Raw genomic sequence first — 16,976 nt, 5'->3', positions numbered from 1 at the left:
TTTGGAGGTTCACTAAAGTGCTCTTAGAACACTTCTGATAAAATAAGATGTATTTCTTTGACATGAAGTTACTCTTTGGTATCTAAGGCTGTCTTAGGTCAACAGAGCTGTGTTCCAAAGTCTTGTCCAGGCCTCCAAGAATGTGATCAAACACTCTAAACAGTAAAAGATACCAGCTTGTCTTCGCTAACTATAGACTTCAGGTAGGGATATGGATACTCTTGTATATCATATCCTTTGAGATATCTGGTATCATCATCAAAAATTTGGGTGCCCTTATCCTTGCTCTCATAAGAACTGAGAATACCTTTCCTTTGATTGTACTTGGAAAGTCTGTGGACCAAGTGTACTTGAGACAGTACAAAATATCATTAACAGTACTTTTAAACCTTGTACCACAAAAATTACATGTATCTGTGGTCTTTTACTAATCTTGAAAATGAAAGACTTCCCACTTAAGTGGTAAACTCGATATTTCCTCAGCTCCGAACTGCTCTAATTTATAAGGACTCCATGAATTTGCTGCAGTATAAAATAAGCAATAGCTATTATTAATATCATGCCTAAATGAAACTATTTCCTTTTAGCTGAGAATCAATTGTTTTGAAATAACAGTGACTTTTTTTTTAATGTATCTATTCTCTTACCATAATAAAGTTCATATTCATAACTAGCAAGAAATCCTTTTATTTCTTGTCTTTATTCAGGTTGATTCTACTGGTGGAGTATGGAATATGAAGTTTTTGCCAACGAACTGAATTTGAATTAACTCAGACTTCACACAGAAAAAGTTTGCTGGTGGTAGTGGGAAAAAAAAAAAAAAAAAGAAAAAAAGATAAATAGCTTATTTTACTTTGAAAAAAAAAACCATTTAGCAGTACCATCATTTACAGCAAAGAACATATTCTGTGATTTATTTTCCATCAAATAATTGAGTTTTGCTTTGTCCTATAGATAAAATTTTAGGGGGATTTTTGTGGATGTTTATCTAGCATTTTTAAAATATGTTGCTGCTTTTGTTTTTTGTTGGTCTGTGTGTGTCTATTCCATACAGTTTTTGCTCTGCAGCAAGTTGTCTATCTCAAGATAACAAGGGGATCTATTCCTTATTTGTCCATTCATTTTAAACTGAGCAGAAAACATCTGCTTATCCTGTAACTCCAAGGTAATAAAGGTTCTCCATGCTTCTCACAGTTTGCAGCCCTCTTACCCACTACAAATAATTGGATTTGACCCAGATCTTAGTCTTCAGTGTGATGATTGATGCTCCATTGTCTAGAATTCATCATACTTTCATGACCTATGCATTCAAAATTTATTTGACCTTAAGCATGTTTTCTGTGCCAAGTCCTACAGCCTGGGAATGTCCTGGTTTCTGCTGACTAAGATATTTACCAAGAAACTGCAAAAATTCTCTTACTGTGTAAACATGGTGCCACCTACAGTATACGGTCCAGAAAGACATCCTTTCTTCTGGACATTCCACTGCCATCCTGGAAATCCCATGACAACCAGACAATGTGACCTTACACAGGCCATCTAAAAATTTGGGCACACCAACTAAGCTGGGCATTTTTGCTCCTCCTGTTCTGAAGTGTGGAGAACTGGGAAGGGTGAAAAACATCCTGAAAGAGCTTAGTGAAGAATGAGTCATATTTGGGAAGTAAGAATTGGACTCAATGATCCTTTTGGGTCCCTTCCAACTCGGGATATTCTATGATTCTAAGTATTTGTGTCTCCCCACCAACTATAGAGGGCATCTAAATAACTGTTTAGTATAGCTACAATTTTTATATTGTCAAGTTGTATGAGGTAGCTTCCATCCTTATGCAGATATCCCATTTTGCTCACTATTTTCTACTACCCTCATCATGAGTAATTGTATTACAGAACCTAATAATTAGTTGGAGCAGAATCTATCATCACTTTAGCCATGAGTGCATCCATCTGCAAATAAGTTGGATAAAATACTAGGTAATTCCCTGCACCAAATAATAATAATAATAATAATAATAATAATAATAATAATAATAATAATAATGTTATCAAAGCATTTTTGCATCTTTGTGGAAGATATTTTTTATGGCTCTTTGATTGAAAATAAACATTTTTTCATGACTTATGTATGGAAATATCATTGAGGTTGGTCACAGAAAGTATACAAAAACCAAATACCTACATGGCCAACCCAATTGCCCTCTATGATAAAACAGTTGGATTTGTGAGTAAGGAGAGAGCAACGGAGGGTTATTTACTTCAACTTCAGCAAAGCTTTTAACCATGTCTACCATAAATTTCTTGTGTCCAATTTATGATATTACAGTCTAGATGGGTAGACAAGATTGGTCGTGATTGTGGTTAATTTACAATGCTCTATCTGGAGGCCAGTAGCAAGTAAAGTACCTCAGGGGTCTGTCCTGGGACCTGTCCTGTTTAACATCTTCATCAGTGACCTAGAGGAGGCAAGAGAGGGCACAGGAGAGATACTAATAAACTGGAGCAGGTCCAGTGAAGGCCACCAAGAGGTCAGTGAGTAGAGCGCTTGCCCTTTGAGGAGAGGCTGAGGAAACTGGACTTGTTGAGCCTGGAGAAGACTGGGGGACCTAACAGCAGCCTGACAGTAATACAAGGTTATCAAGAAGACAGAGCCAGCCTGTTCTCAGTGATGTGTGGTGGGAAGATGAGAGACAGCAGGCATAAGTTTAAACAAGAGAGGTTTAGGCTAGTTATGAAGAAAAGCCTGTTCCCCATTGAGGACAGCCCAGCAGAAGCTGTCCAGAGAGGTTATGCAGTCTCCACGCTTGGATGTTTTCAAGACCCAACTGAAAAAAACCCTAAGAGAACTGGCCTGATCCTGTAGCTGGCCCTGCTTTCAGCAGAAGGTAGGACCAGAGACCTCCTGAGTTTTCGTCATGAAAGAGTTATTGATGATCTTATGAACTGGCCCTATTGAGTCCTTAGTGAGAGCACATCTACCAAGGCAAACTTCTTCAATATGGAAAAAGGTGAAACATTTGTGATATTGATGCATGCATCTGCACTGCTGAAACACAATGCCTTTCTTGGTTGTTACAAGTAATAATCCATTTTCACCAGGAACAAGGGGATAACTGTTTGTTGAATAGTACCTTTCAGAGGGCACAGGCAAAATTTCTGAATGTTCAGAGCTCTCTATTTACTTTTCAATCAGGTTTCTAAAACCTGAAAAGGGGGAACATTTGCTACAGAGACATAAAAAGAATGCAAAAGATGTCTAAAGAAAGAAAATCACACTACACACAATATACTTACCTTAGGAAGTTGTCAATATATGAATGATGAGTTTGAAGAAATGTACACATCATACCAAATGTTTTGATGAAACTTAGCCAGTTGCACAGGAAATGGGGAACCTTTAAACTGAAGAATCCTGGAGATTTGTTTCAGTAAGGGCTATGGTGTTATGTGTGATTTCTAAAGCAATGCTAGTCAGCTTAAATATGCGTTTAGGTACAATTTGAAAGGTAAAGACTTGGAGGACCCCACTGAGATTGAGAGAGAGGATTATGCTTTATATTTATTTGAACAGGGGTAGAAATTTTATTATGGTTATAGTAATTGGCATATTTTTATGGATTCATTTCTTAATTTGGCACCCACTCAGACTTCATTGCTCATGCTACAGTAGTAGTATGATGGATTACTGTGTTTTTTCCATTATTATTAGATTTAATTATTTTTGCTCATGTACCCAGATGTGAACAACGTCAAGAGTTCTAATCTAATAATACAGACTGTTTGGAAAATATATGCTGTCAATTAGAGGCATTTTATAATAGAAACGATAAAAAGAGTCATTAATGAAAAGTAGTTTGCCTCCCTATGTACTGGCTTCAGTTAATCAAAGGTGCTTTGAAACTGAAATCATTAATTAACTTTGCCTTTTTTTGTACTGATCAAGCACTTTCAGAGTTGCTGGAAATCTGTGAAATTAAGTTCTTCTGTAAAATAAAACAAAATCAATCTTTTTTTTCTTTTTTTTTTTATCCAAATAAATTTTATTCTTTCCTCCCAATAACATATTATACATACATTGCTGCCAATGTTTAAGTAAACCAAAAGCAGAAGAAACAGGGGAAACAAAAAACAAACAAACAAACAAACAAAAAGCTGGGAAATGACATTGTTCCTCTCCTTTTTAGTGGTATCTCATTGATATTTTAAAAGATTGTGTGATAGATAATTAAATGCATTAGTGCAATGTATATCTTTTTATTATTATTATTATTTCCCAATATTTTAAATGGTACACTGATACTCAAATTTAAAGTTAAGACTCTGTAAAAATTTACTGAGAAACTGAAAAGCTCTATGATCAAATCCTTGATACTATGATTTTTCAAATGAATCTTTTGACAGTGGTGTGTGCACCTAAAGTGCTGTCTAGGGTAAGTTTTACACAGGGAGAGGGGAATGCAGGTCAGCAAAAAGCATTATACTAGCTCCCCTCTTTGTGCTGTAGCTTCCAGGACAGAACTTCTAGTGGCTGAAAACAGCATTGTATCTGCTGCATGAATTTTATTTCATTTCAAAAAATTCTCCTTCTTTATTTTTATGGAAAGAGTTTCTCCTGAATATGATTTTATTTTCCCTGGAGGAATATGAGCCTACATTTAAATTTCATAAGTTCATGTATTTAAAGGCTTATATAAAACGTGTTTTCTTCCTTATAATTTCAGTCTGAAAGTGAACTTCTCTCCTTTTTTTTTTATGCAAAGTGTTCAGCAAACAAAATTAATCAACATTCCCTAGTTAATAAAGGATGTGTAGCTGAATTACACTGTGCAGTCCAGTTTGTAGTTAAAAAATCAAAAATAAATAAATAAAAAATTTTAAAGTAAACATGCACAGAATAATTATAAATATTACCAGTTAAAGTAAAGTAAAGTTTGCTGTGTGCAATATTACTTATAGCAAACTGAATATGGCAAAAAGAAACAGTCAGAAAATTGGTCTCAGGGGAGACAATCATACATCTCTTACCAGATAAAGAGTGTTTCCACTACACAACTTCTGGTGATCACAAAGATCTTCCAGTAAGACCTCTGCATAAAAGGTGCCAAAAGCCCTTGCCTTCCCCTTATAGTAATGGGAGTTGAAAGGGCTCAGCAGTCTGACAGGGAAAATGTGCACCTTTTATTTCTCAGACAGTCAATCATGTTCTGCAAGGTCACAGGTCTGCAATAAAAGATTTTTAAAAGCTTTTAGCAAAAGGGGTGCATAAAATGCTTCTCAAAATTTGTGTTCATTTCAACTGTCATAGCTGTAACATAATAGTAATTGCAATCATTTGTAGTATTTCTACCATGTCAGTAACTGCATAACACAAAGGAACTCTGACAGATACAGCCTAGAAATGTCCCTGCTTTTGCTATGTCTGTACTCTCCATGAGGAATGCCAATAATGTTCTATGTGGGTGAGCAAATGTAAGACTGTACATAACCTTGGCGTCTTTGGGAATGAACAGTTAATCTTGACAGATTTAAAAAGAAATGACATTTCCATCATTTTAATCATCTTTTTGGAATTTAATATAGTATTGCCTCCTTCCTATGAAATCCTGTAAGATGCCTTAAAGAAGTTACAGCAAATCTATTATTGGCCATTAAACACTTAAAGCAATTTAATTTCTGTATGCTTTACTACATTCCTATAGATGTCTTTTGGCTGCATTACTACTTAACCCTGTAAAGTTTCTCCATAATGTAGTTGTAATTGTAAAAGCATGAAATTATGTGGCTGACCTTATACACATGCATATATGTTTAGCACAGCTTGACTATGATCTTGATTGGAAAGAGCATGTTAGTGAAAGCCATAGTAATCTTATCTCTGATATTATGAGCCATGTCTTATTTCATTTCTCAGAATCGGCCAATCATTAGGGTGACATATCAGCTCTCATTATGTCAGCATGTCAGATTATCCAACATAAGTGACTGTGATATGTCAAACCTGAGACACTGAATAAGGGAGGACTTGCTACTAGAGTATAAAACTTTCCACATTTTAATTCCACCACAAATGTCTCCTGTTGTATCAAAACCCAATATAAACAGATGCAACTATTACTTGTCAGCATGTATAGGCACTTACCAGCCTCCACCTTTCTGTCTCCTGAGAGATCCAGTCTTGTTGAATGTTTCCCACACTGAGCACAAGGAAAACTAGAAACTTGGAATCTCAAACCCCAAACTCCCCCATTTTGTTCTCCTATTCTATGCTAAGGGATAAACACTCCAGCATTTTTTTTTCCAAAGTTGTATCAAAATGAACATCCCCCAGCTTTATTTTTTTTTTTTTTTTTTTTTTCTGAATTTGTCTTCAGGCTCCTGGGTTTTGTGCCTTGTTCTTTTTGTTGTTGCTGGAGAAGGTTTACCCTGAAGCTTAATATGCAAGCAGATCAGCAGGTTTGGAACAAGGAACAAAGGAACAAGGAAAAAGACCTCTAAGAAAATTCCTCATCTGAGGCATGCTTCCCATCAGTTCATCTCCTCCCAACACTGCTACATCAACAGGTACCAGACAGTAGCCCTTCACTTCCCATTTCATTAGGCCAAGATGCTGAAAGTATTTTAACAGTCCAGATTACTAGAGTCCATAGCTAAATATAAGTAGGAGGCTACAATCAGGACACACTAAAAATCAGAGCAAGAAAAATAAAATAACCAAGTTGGAAGATGTCACATTTTCACAGGGGTGTATACCAAAGAGGAAACTGCTAAAGATAAATAAATAAATTAATTAAATAGTTAAATAAATAAAAATAAAAATAAAAATAAAAATAAAAATAAAAATAAAAATAAAAATAAAAATAAAAATAAAAATAAAAATAAAAAATAAAAATAAAAATAAAAATAAAAATAAAAATAAAAATAAAAATAAAAATAAAAATAAAAATAAAAATAAAAATAAAAATAAAAATAAAATAAAAATAAAAATAAAAATAAAAATAAAAATAGTTTTGAATTTGCAGGATCAAATAACTTGAACATCAGACCTTAAGGGGATTTCCTTAAGTTGTTAGGACACCAGGAAATTCTTAAGTGCTAGATGGAAAGTATGAATGTATTGATATTTTAAGTGAACAGAAAATTTGATTCAGTCAAATGTACTTTGATGGGAAGATGACAAAAAAAAAAAAAAAACAACTAAGATAGATGTAGTAATGTAGTAGCATGACCTGAATTATCTGCACTTCTTACCTCTAATAACGAACATCCAAGTGAGGTGTTTTTGAGAGTGTCCTGGACTCTACATCTAGTCTTAGCCAAATTTTATTCCTCATCTTTAGTAATGGTGTAGGTGAAAGCACAAAACGTCTGGCAGTAAAATCTGAACTCACATGTTTGAAATTTATCATTTATGCCATACATATAGTCAGCAAAGATAGAGAGATGACCAAAGACCAAATTGACCTTATATAGAGTGAACAGTCTTCTGGGGCTGCCTTCTTAATTCTCTGCCTAAAATTTAAGCATGTTTCTATATTCAAGAAGCATATGGCTATACTCGAGTGTGGACTTCTGAGGAAAGCTGAAGCCTCAAGATATTATGGTAGGTACTGTACAGTCACCAGAGCCTGCAAATACAGAATAATTACATCAAAAATAAATAAATTAAATAAATAAATAAATAAATAAATAAATAAATAAAGGATTTTGACAAAATAAAAGTTACTTCAAGGTCTGGAAAAATCTTCCTAGTAAAAAGTTACAGCTTTACTATTTATTGAGTGTATCCAAGAAAATGTCATATGTTAATTTTAAAAGAAAAGCTAATTAACTACACAAAATAAATAAATAGATAAACAAAAAAAGAAACAAACCTGTAGTGAATCTGTCATATTCCTACCCATGACTTGAAAATTTTAAATAAAAATTTGTTGTCATTCTTTAAAATGTTCCATAATAAAAGTTTTACCAGTACCACAAGTCACTGAATTCTGCAATCTGGGTTATCCAGCATCCTATATTAGTTGATTTGCATTGCCCCTTTCAATCTTAAAAATCTACAGCCCATATATTGTATGAAAAGATTGAAAAGAGTAGCAAAAGCAGTTATGTAGAAACACCTGTTAAAAACAGAAAATTCCTAAACTGCCTGCTACACAAAAAAAAAAACGCCCTGCAACTCCTGCAAGCTCATTTCCTCCTGCTGCTGCTCTCTCTCAGAAACTCCTTTGCCCATGCATGTGTTTTGACAGGTGGCATTTCTTTTTCCACCTTCTTACTTATGCATTGGGTTGGCAGTCCTTTACGCTAGCCTGTTTTCATCCCTATTCACATTCTCTGTCGCTGCTTCCAGACCTCCAAAAGTGTACACAGAACTGCCTTCTTGCTCCTTGTGAATTTTCTGTAGAGACCCAAGTTACACTGTGGGTCTTTCCACATTTGCAAGTAATGCCAAAATTCTGCTTGAGCTCTACCTGAAGTATTGTGACTTATTTTTCTGTCACTATAAATACATCTGAATTTATAAATACAACTGTTTAAACTGCTGAAGATTAAACGCTTGAGTGGGAATTTTCACTCTAAAGGGATCTTTGAAGATAAATATGGGTTCAGTCTAGGGGAGAAAAATCCCTTTCTAAAGACCTGGCTAGCCTTCAGTAAATGGCTCTAAATTAATCAAAGCAGGGTTTTGGACAACAATAATGCCATAAGCATTATTGCATGTTGGCAGCTGCTGTGGTGGAGAGAAGGTTTTTAAGTCTGGGAAAGCTGTCATTGTTACAGATCCAAACCTTTGCAACAGACATTTTAAAAACATTTTCAAATTTTGTTCTTGAGAAAGAACAAAAGAAACTTTCTTCTCAAAAAATGTAGCAAAATATTGAATTGCCCTCTAAGCACCACAGGTTTTTGTAAGAATGATGTCTCTATTAACCTCCATAGTAAATTTTTCATCAGAGAACAGAAAATCTCACTTTCTTGTTGTCTCCGTTAAGAGTTTTTTTTTCACTGATAACATAATAATAATGATAATAATGATAAAATAATAATAATAATTAATAATAATTAATAATTAATAATAATAATAATAATAATAATAATAATAATAGTGGAAATACTCCCATTGGTGTCATTTGGGTCTGCGGTGGTTTTACTCAGGTGGGCGGCTGAGCTACACCACAACTGCTCTCTCACTCCCCCTCCTCAAAGGGGAAGGGGGAGAAAATCGAGGTGCTCGAGCAAGTCCAGAGAAGAGCAACGAAGCTGGTGAAGGGTCTGGAGAACAAGTCTTACAAGGAGCGGCTGAGGGAGCTGGGAGTTTTCAGTCTGGAAAAGAGGAGGCTCAGAGGCGACCTTATCGTGCTCTATAGATACCTTAAAGGAGGCTGTAGCAAGGTGGGGGTTAGTCTATTCTCCCACGTGCCTTGTGACAGGACGAGGGGGAATGGGCTAAAGTTGTGCCAGTGGAGGTTTTAGTTGGATATTAGGAAGAACTTTACTGAAAGGGTTGTTAGGCATTGGAATGGGCTGCCCAGGGAAGTGGTTGAGTCACCATCCCTGGAGGTCTTTAAAAGACATTTAGATTTAGAGCTTAATGATATGGTTTAGTGGAGGACTTGTTAGTCCTAGGTCAGAGGTTGGACTAGGTAACCTTGGAGGTCTCTTCCAACCTAGATGATTCTGTGATTCTGTGAAAATACAATGAAGAGGGCTAAAGGGCTGAGATAAGGACAGGGAGATCGCTCAACAATTACCATGATGGGCAAAAAACTGCTTATTAGTAACAAGACAGAGAAGTGAGAAACAAAGAAAAGAAACCAAAAACACCTTCCACCCATCCACCCTCCTCCCCCCAAGCAGCGCAGGGGAACGGGAAATGGGGGCTGCGGTCAGTCCCTGATGATTCATCCCCGCTGCTCCTTCAGGGTCACTCTGCCCCTGCTCCCCGTGGGGTCCCTCCCACGGGATGCCGTCCTTCCCGAACTGAGCCTGCGGGGGCTGCCCACAGGCAGCAGCTCTTCAAGAACTGCTCCCACATGGCTCTGTACCACGGGGTCCATCCCCCAGGAGCAAACTGCTCCAGCACGGGTCCCCCATGGGTGGCAGCTCCCCCCAGACCCCCTGCTCCTGCGTGGGCTCCTCTCCACGGGCTGCAGCTCCGGCCCGGGGCCTGCTCCTGCGGGGGCTCTCCATGGGCCGCAGCCTCCTCCAGGCCACATCCACCTGCTCCACCGGGGGCTCCTCCACGGGCTGCAGCGTGGAGATCTGCTCCGTGTGGGACCCATGGGCTGCAGGGGGACAGCCTGCTCCACCAGGGGCCTCTCCACAGGGTGCAGGGGAACTTCAGCTCCGTGCGTCGAGCACCTCCTGCCCTCCTTCTGCACTGACCTTGGGGTCTGCAGGGCTGGTTCTCACTCCTCACTCTCCCAGCTTCTGTTGTGCAGCAGTTGTGTTTGTGTTTTTTTTTGTTGTTGTTGTTGTTCTGTTTTTTGTTTGTTTGTTTTGTTTTGATTTGATTTTTTCTTTTTCCCCCATTCTTAAATCTGCTCTTTCAGAGGTGCAAACATCACTTTTTGGCTTGGCTCTGGGCAGCAGTGGGTCCCTTTGGAGCCAGCTGAAACCAGCGCCTATCTAACATGGGGCAATTGCTGGATTCTTCTCACAGAAGGCACTTCTAAAGCCCCCCACTACCAAAACCTTGCCACTACGAGGTCTAACCCTGAAAGAAAGAAAAATATATGCCTACAGTCCTCTGTAAGCATTTTTCAAATTTTAACTAGTCTGCAACTTATATGATATGAAATCAATTCAGCAGATTTTAAGAGAATTAAATTATTATTATTATTTTTTAGATTAGTGGTCTTGCAATTTTAAGGGATACTTATTTCTGAAATTGCTGTAAATACAGCATTGATCAAATCTGCCCTGTCAATCAAATTAAAATAACTTCTTGTCTACTGATAAATAAGGTGATTAAAAAATTCGCAGAAGGTTTTTATCACTATAGACTAGTTCAGACATACTATGAAAACAAAGCAGATGAGAAACACAGCCTCCTCTAGATCAAATATACGTTAGATATTAAAAGAAGAATTTTATGATTTGCCGTAAAGAAAACGTGACTCTCACTTCTTGACAATCTGTTCTTATTAGGCTTTTTCACCTTTATATAGCTTAAGTTCCTTAGGAAAAATAGAATTAAAATGACTGCTACACTAGTTTAACATTTACAAAGAAATTTCCTTTGTAAATAGAAAAAGTACATGAGCATGAAAATAAAAATTCAGGAAAGCAGTTATCAGCATATATGGTTAAATTCCTTTCATTGATGCAATTTCACCTAAGCTGCTAGAATTATTTCATGCTTATACAGTAACAGTGTTGGCATACTTAGTGGGCATGTTCACTGTACTTCTCTGATGATCAGGACAGCAAACTGTAGCATTGAATTGAAATGGAAGTAGTGGATATTTTTGAAGCGGTCTAGGGGAGAACTTCCTTTTAAGCACGTCCCCCCGCAACTAAATTTTCATGAGTACAGTGCTGTAGTGTCCCCCACACACATTAGAGGAACTTTTTGGTGCAGTATGAGACCCATGATCATGATTTAAATTACACCTTAAAAAAAAAATAATAATAATTTTAAACAGTAAGGGTAATATCAAAGGTGAAGTTAATCAAATTGAGCTAGTTATTTAGGGATACAGTTCCTATTTCAAATGTGACTGCCACATTTAGAGAGAGATTTTCAGAAACTGCCCTCAGAAAATGAATGTTATGCTGCCTCCACACTGCCAGTTTGTTAGTCATGGGGTCAGAGCTGGGATTGTCCTTGCTTTACTTTAGAAGATACCTCTCGGAAGGCAGCATGCCTGCTGAGCAATCTGCTGAGATTAAGACTAGAAGCAAAATGGAGTTCCCACCTTGCTTATGCACTTGGATTTCTTCATTGTCAGAAGAAGCTTTTAAGGAAGGCTGATAAATGCCTGAGATGGACAACAGAGTAAATTCAACATCATGGTGCTGCCATCCGACAAACTGTCAGGAAAATTAACCCCTTCCACTCCCTTTTATTCAACATTTGAACATTGTAAGACTAAGACTCCAGAGTTTAATGCTTTGGGGATTTTTTATGCTATATGCACACACAAGTTAAGATCCAAGGTTTTTTTGTTGGTATTGGTGTTTTTTGTTGGTTTGTTTGTTTGTTTGTTTGTTTTCCAGTGTATGGTACATTACCTTAAAAAGGAGTTTTAGGGGGAATAAAATGTATAGTATGTAGACATCCTTAACTATAAATAAATAAATAAATAAGAACATTGAAGAACAAGGTGACATTTTAATTTTTTAATTAAATACTTAATAATTTATATTTAAATATTTAACTTAAATCAAATTATTTTAACTATGAGAAAACCTATATTTAAGAAAACAGATTTTAAATTTTTAAAAGAATAAGAGCCATAGGTAAACTAAAAATGGAAACTGGACTGCAACAAGCACTTTATTCCACTTTATAATAATTTTGATTTTGATATTGCTCACAGTTCAAACCAAAAGCTAATATTTTTATCTTTTCAATGTGGGGCTTAATATTGAATTAGAAGTTTATTCACTATCTAGTTCTATGGTAGGTGTCATCAGAGGTAGATAGTATGTACAATAGGATAACTTTGTAGAGTGAATTATCTTGCAATGTTTTTTGCTAGAAGTGCCATAGAATAACAAAAAGCAGTATTGGTGAATAATCAGTGTAACATACAGTATTAAAAGGAGAAGCTTATAAAAGCTAGACATAATTAAACAGAGCATTGATAAGTAAAACTATCATCATAAATAAAACATTAAACACAACAAAGGAAATGTGAAGAGGTATTTTAAATATATAGGAAGCAAATCATCTGTAAAGTCTGATACTTCAGGCTATTAAAAGGAACAAGGAGGAAGTTTGACAGGTGTTTATATTAACATTACTAAGTGCTCAAATCAAGTCTTTGCCTTCAAAGCTGATTATCAACACTTGAAGTTTGAATATAATTTTCTGGAGGGAAGAAGTATTGTAATAGCACAAAGCAAGTAGCTGAACTCAGCTTACCAAGTTCAATACAGATGTGATTTTAACTTTTGCAAAGTCCAATTACAATGATGTAATTTTACAAATACATTTGAATGTGAAGATTATAAAATGGACAGGGAGACAAGAAACATTATTTCTAGTTTCTCTTCTTGTCTGATACTCAGACAACACTTTGTTATATACTACATGGCACAAAAACATGAAACAAGAAGATAGCCTTCTCCTACATTGTGTTTCTTCAGAGCCCAGTCTCTAAAAAGAACAACAAATCAAATTATTTCACAGTGGAAAATGTGATATTGAGACTTTTACCTGTGAACTGGAGACATCACCTCTACTTCTGACTCTAACACATGAAAAATCATTACAAAACATTTGGGAGGGTTCCTTTTCGCTGCAGTGACCTGTAGAAGATATTATGTTACCTTTTAGCAGTTAAAAGTAATGCTGCAGGGTTAATTCAAAATGAGTTATAAAAATGAATGTAGAAAAGCCAGAATTCTACAGTTCTATTGATACAGCTAAGGTCAGATCCTTCAAGAAAGTTAAGCTCTCACCTGGCACACAGAAGTCTTGTTTGTTATTTGTTTGTTTGTTTAAAGCTTTACATCTTGTTATGATTTGTTCTTACTGGGATCTCTTCAACACAAAACTCCTGTAACAATCCAGTCTATAACCTTACTTTCCTACCATCCAAGAACTAAACCAAAGATTTGCAATATGCACTGTAATGAGCTGTTATTAGTTAAACAATACAATTTGTGCAAAACCTTTTAGGTCTACAATTGAGATGAATTTTCTGATGGCCCATGTTTTTTCATGTCTTCCATGTAAAGGAAACCAATATAATGAAGTAATGTATGCCTAATTGTTTTAGAAGTTATATATATTTGACTTCATAAATCCTGACCCTGGAAGTTTACCCACCATGCAGTTTAATCACATATGAATTTTCAAGCACAAAAATTGAATTTGCAAAAAATCGAAAGAGACAAAATCTTTCACAGTCATGAGTGACTGAATACTTTTTTGACTTGTCTAAATTTCATTATCTTTGCTTTTGTAAAACCAGAAATGCTCACTGCTGCTGAGTTCAGAGGGATTTTTTCTCATTTTGCTAGCAAGTTTGCCATCCATGGATTGACCTAGCCACCATCATTTTGTGAAATCCTCCTTATTATTATTATATGTGAAGAAGAGAAAATATAATTTGAAGCAATTATTGGAAAACCAAGAACGATAAGCTAACTTTATTGTCTCCTCAGATGATAGGATTTTGTTATTAGAAAGAAATGTTTGCTTTTCTCCCCTTGAAAAAATTGGCTTGGATTAATGGAGTTACCTTCTCTTCAAGAACTGCCTGGTTAATACAGTGGAACTGATGCATCCTATTAGAGACCCACCAGAATCTTCACAGCAGATGGATGCTGACAAAAGAAGATGACAAAATTTCCCAATATGGAGTACAATCAGAGTCACTCAAGCTAGAAAGCAGACTCAGAGACACTTCAAAATCATTAGTTCACCCATTCTTATTGGTCCACTTGCAGTAGGATGGTAGGACAGCAATCTTTTCATCCTTTTTTTTTTTTTTTTTTGTAATGACCTTTATGGATTCTAGAGTATAAGTGTTTATTTAACAAAACAGGAGCTGTTGTACAAACAGTGATTGCCTGTGGAAGGATCACAGTGTGTAACTATTTTGGCAGTGACTCAAAGATTCCCTCAGAAGTTTTCTTTCGCTCCTACCCAGAGCAGCTTATTATCTCATACTGAGAAAACAACATTTGCATTTTCAACAAAAAGTCTATTTGATCTTCCTTGCACATGGTTCCTTAGATGACTGCAGCTTGACAACTTCCTTTCTCTGAAGTTTTCCTGGACTGTTTCCTCAGAAAACCTCTTTACTTATTCTCCCGTCTCCCTTTTCTAACCTCTGATCCAGATCCTCCCTGACCTAGCATAACCATTAAGTAAATCCTTTCACTGCTTGCTTATTTTCTTATCTAGATCTGTCTGCCTAACAGTTCTCAGATTTCTCTGCGAAAATTCTGAAACTATCTGCACCTTTCTGCAGCAGAGTTTCTATTCAGTCCTTGATAGTCTATGACCTTTTCCATAGCAGTCCATAGCTCAGGCATCTCATTTTGCCCTTTTCTTTTTTTCTGCACCTATTAGTTCCAGCTGCTAGCAGGTTACTACAATCCAATTTAGGCACACTGCTCCACCACAGGCACACTGAAACTGATTCATTAATAAATGACATCTGCCTATTGTATATCATTATGGTGATGACAAAACCAAGGGAGGAATAGAGCCATGGGGAGCGCCCAGGTTTCTCCAGGCATTACTAACTGCCCAGTAGCATATAATTTATATGGGCATAAGAGAGCTAAACCCACAACCTAAAGCATTGCTTTAGCACAGGCCAAAACCACTAAAACAAGCTATCTTCAACAAGAGTCCTTCAAGTATAACAAATCCATGCCTGTACCAATAATTTCCTTCACCTATGTTAGGAATATAGACTGGGTTTTTTAATCTAATTGTACTTTTCAGACAAAATTTTTGAGACAAATTTGCTTGTTTTGACAGCTATGTTGACACTATATTTCACATTATTCTGTAATGGTACAGACCAATTTAAAATTCATCTTCCAGTTTCACCCTGAAAGTGAGCTCAGGGTACAGGTCCTGTCTAATCTGTTCCAACCTGGCAATGAATGGCAAAGAATTGATGCCTGTCCACACTTAAGCTTGTTGCAGGATAAAGGCCTGCATATTTGTCTTCTAAAGCCTTCAAACTGTAACAGTAACGTGTTTTTGTTTGGGTTTGGTTTTTGTTTTGTTTTCTTTTGATTATTGCCCTCTTGAATACTGAAAGATATTATCATTCAATGCTGGCAACAGCACTTTGCCCAAGCACTGTCCTGTGCTATCAGAGAATATTATAAGTGAGTAAGTGTTGTGGTTTAACCCGGCTAGCAGCTAAACACCACACAGCCGTTCGCTCACCCTCCCCCCTCCCTCTCTGGGATGGGGGAGAGAAACGGGAAAGTGAAGCCGGTGAGTTGAGATAAAGACAGTTTATTAAGACAGGAATGTAATAATAACAATAATAGTAATAATAGTGATAATGATAATAGTATTAATAATAGTAATGTGTAAGAAACAAGTGATGCACAATGAGGTTGCTCACCACCCGCTGACCGATGCCCAGCCTATTCCCGAGCAGCCGGCCCCCCACCCCGGCCAGCCACCCCTATATATTGTTTAGCATGACATCAGATGGTATGGAATACCCCTTTGGCCAGTTTGGGTCAGCTGTCCTGGGTCTGTCCCCTCCCAGCTCCTGCTGCACCCCCAGCCTGCTCGCTGGCAGGACAGAGCGAGAAGCCAAAAAGTCCTTGGCCTGGTGTAAGCACTGCTCTGCAACAATTAAAACATCAGCATGTTATCAGCGCTCTTCTCATCCTAATCCAAAACATAGCACCCTACCAGCTACTATGAGCAAAAATTAACTCTGTCCTAACTGGAACCAGGACAGCAAGATAATATTCTATTTTAGCTACTACTGTGAAAACATGCAAGGAGCTGAGATTTCTAACATGACCTTATGATCCTTCCAAGAGAAGTTATTTTCTTACCTTCCTTTTGGGTAGAAAAGAAGAGTGAACAGTATTTGTGCAGCAAAGTGCTACAGTGGAATTGCTTTTGGAATTATTCCAATTCCAAGATGATTTTTGCTTGATAATCCCGGAGAAATGCCTACAAAAATAAATGTCAGTAGTGTTTTCAATTGGTTTATTAAGAGACAAGTTTAGGAATGGGAGTTCTGCCATTTCCAGACAATTACAATTCTTCATTCTTGGCTTGGGATTTTTTGATTTTGATTTTTTTTTTC

At 36.7% G+C, this 16,976-nt stretch overlaps 1 long non-coding RNA gene across 1 annotated transcript in view; it reads right to left on the bottom strand.

The window, feature by feature from the left end:
• LOC308191931 overlaps nucleotides 1-16,291 on the bottom strand; it is a 224,138-nt gene extending 207,847 nt beyond the window's left edge. Inside the window, exon 1 of the long non-coding RNA XR_013948401.1 lies at nucleotides 16,272-16,291. This is a non-coding gene — a long non-coding RNA (uncharacterized lncRNA). The remainder of the gene's footprint in view (nucleotides 1-16,271) is intronic.
• Nucleotides 16,292-16,976: the final 685 nt, after the last annotated feature.

This window comes from Anser brachyrhynchus (genome assembly GCF_964034855.1).
Source record: "Anser brachyrhynchus genome assembly, chromosome: 3".
In the NCBI taxonomy this organism is placed as follows: domain Eukaryota; kingdom Metazoa; phylum Chordata; class Aves; order Anseriformes; family Anatidae; genus Anser; species Anser brachyrhynchus.
Note: the sequence above shows the minus strand (reverse complement) of the source record. Positions and strands in the feature narration are given on the sequence as shown.